Source organism: Haliaeetus albicilla, chromosome 4 (genome assembly GCF_947461875.1).
Source record: "Haliaeetus albicilla chromosome 4, bHalAlb1.1, whole genome shotgun sequence".
Taxonomy (NCBI): domain Eukaryota; kingdom Metazoa; phylum Chordata; class Aves; order Accipitriformes; family Accipitridae; genus Haliaeetus; species Haliaeetus albicilla.
In genome coordinates this window covers 41,198,839-41,201,800 of record NC_091486.1, presented here as the reverse complement: position 1 = coordinate 41,201,800, position 2,962 = coordinate 41,198,839, and positions in this window count along the sequence as shown.

Here is a 2,962-nt window from a genome sequence, read left to right as displayed (position 1 = left end):
ATGCTAACAGTTACCCACTTTGGAAAGTGCCTAGATCAACATACTGACAGTCCCAAATCCCACTCCTTTTAAGACAAATGTGAATTCTACTGTTCAGTTCAACAGGCTGGACTGCAATCACCTTACTGTAATCAAGTTAGGGATTCAGTTTTCCATCCATTACATGCCTAAGTGCCTGCCTGGCGACTGCTCCTATGCCTTTACAGGAGAGGTGTACACAAGAAAGTGTAGGTTAAATTATGATGCTATCCCTTCCCCACACACCAGTCAAAGGTGCCTTGAGAGGAGAATTCTGCAAGAGAAGAGATGTGTCTCAATCACCAGCTTTCCTGCAAAACACTTTGAAGCTTTAAATCAGTGTGTAAGTGCTCAGAAGTAGTGAAATGGGTTTCTGGAACACGGGCACAGCTCCTTGTTCTGGGCAGACGGACATGTTTTCACTTGTGACGTCCCAGCGGAAAACCTCTTGCAGCTTATCTAGCTAAGCCAATCATACATACATCAATTGCTAAATACTATCGGTGATAAAACTTTCATTTGCACACAGAAACTCCTTTGGTGTGACTGTATCAGTATAGATGGCAGAAAGAATTATGTAAGATGGCCCAAGAAAACCATGTATATTTATTGTTACTACAATAATTCATCATCTCAACAATAAGGAACACTGCAAACTCCATAAATACTGTCAAAAAGCTAAAAAATGTAAGTGATGACTGTTGGAAAGCATCATTTCCAATCTGTATGATTTCATGGATAGGTAGTTCAGTATAGACTGAGAATACAAACTCCAAGCCAGTCCAAGATGCAAACCAACCTCAAAACCAGAACAAGGACTATAATCAAAAAACCACACGCAGACTATTATCAGTTTTGAGTGCCAGCAAAAAAAAAGGTCTAGCCCACTATAATCAACATTTGAAAGTAAGGAATTAGTTCAAAGGATTAATGACAGAGCAGAAATTCTCTGAGTCAGTACAGAAAGTCCTTTGCCATGAGGTCCAGCTTTCAACCAAAAATTAACCAAAGCACATATAGATTTAACATAAAGCCACACCAGAAACAGTTAAGCAATGAGATTTAGGACTGAGGTAGCTCCATTTCTCAGCCTGACTCTAAAGTTAGAGGTTTCCAATGGAAGTGACTTGGGAGGAAAAAAATCTTATCAATACCTATGCCTATATAGGACCAAAACTCTCCACTAGCAAAGCTCTTCAGACTAATTAAGAGTTTACTGATTGACATAGAATGAAACTCCAGCCCGCTTTACTAAAATTTCTTGCTAGAAGCTCATCTTCCACAAAGGGTTTGAATAAGTCAGAAACAGCCCTTATGCCTTGCTCTGGGCCTCTCTCTCTGGGCTGGATTCCCACCCACAGAAGAGAATTAGTTGTGAAAGTCCTACAGGAGAAGTGACACTATTGCTGGGCCACAGAAACAGCCAAGTTAAAATAAATACATCAGAAACCAAGGAACATCTTGCTGGCGAGGAGACCTGGACTACCGGAAGGGAGAGCGTTGAAGATTAGGGAAAAGAAAGTGAGAATGAAGATGGAGAGAAGACCCAACTTCTTCCCCAGAAACTGGAAAGTATAAAAGGCCGCCAACGAGAACTTCTGGGCAGGGCTGAAAAACAAGTGAAAGTAAGAGCTTCTCTCATCTCTGAGAGTGCAGCCAAAAAATCAGGTTACCAACAGTCAAAGAACGAGGGGGGCGGGGGGGGAAGCAAACCCTTCGAAATTGGCAGCAAAGAACTGTCCACACTCCTTGGCTCCATGTAAGGCTGGGTGGAAGGGGTAAGAAGGAAACAGGGGACAAACTGCAGCTTGGAGCTAAAATATTTTCCTTCTGGATGCTCCTGGCTCAGTTCAGCCCTTTGTGACTTTCAATTTCAACCCGTTACACACTCCCCCATAATCATCATAATAAATAGCTGTTTGCTTGCTCAGTGTATTCAACTTCCTTGCAGCAAGCCAAGCCCAACCCAGCACTAGCATTTATTTTTGGATTTTGACCAGGCCTGCCTAAAACCAAACAAGACTCGGTGTGATTTGCCATATTCACTGGGACAGAATAAAAGCAATTGCACTCAAACGTCATGATTTGTGGCCAAGTTCATCTCATGCTCCTGGTAGTGATATCACCATTATTTCACTTTGCTTTAGTACTTTTAAGACTGCTGTGGAAAAAGGGAGGGTTTCAATTCTGTTTCTGGGCTTTGAGGGAGATGCAAGTTATGCTAACAACATGGACATAACTAACTGTTGTCCTTCCATTACAAGAAAAACCCCTCTATTACTCAAAAGTCAAATTATTGTTAGAAACCCAAAATGACTAAATAAAAACAGCCACTAGAATTAGGAGCCTTTCCCCATCACCACCACTGGGTGGGATTTTGGCCAAAACGCAAAAATTGAAAAGAAAATAACAGTCATAAGAAACTGCACTTTTCCAGCTGTCATAACTTTTTTCCTTCCTTTGTCCATGCTTAATGTGTACTGGTTTGCACACGATTGCAGGCACTGCTAATTCTCCCGTGTTAATTGTGGAGGAGGTTTCTGGCTCCTGATGGGTGATCTGTCACCCCTGTGCTCAACAATGCAAACTCCTGTGCTGCCCAGGCTCCTCGCAGCACTCCTCTTTAGCACATTTTGTCCCAGTAGCCCCGTTTCAGGGCCTTTTGGAGCTCTCTCATCTTTGCTTTGGGGAGAAGCTACAGCATCTCCTTCCATTCCAAGACTACTGGGCCATGAGCTGGAGGAAGAGAAGGCTTGCCCGTTCCCTGCAGCGGTCCTTGGGGGCTGCTTAACCTCTGAAAGGAGGAAAGTAAGTGGCACAAGCAGCCAGTTAGATGGGGATTTCCTTTGAGCAGGGCAGACATCAACTGGGGAGGTGGAACATCCCTCATTAAGACAAAATTGTTCCAACTCCGCCTAAAATAAGGTCTTTCAAGAGCTGGCAA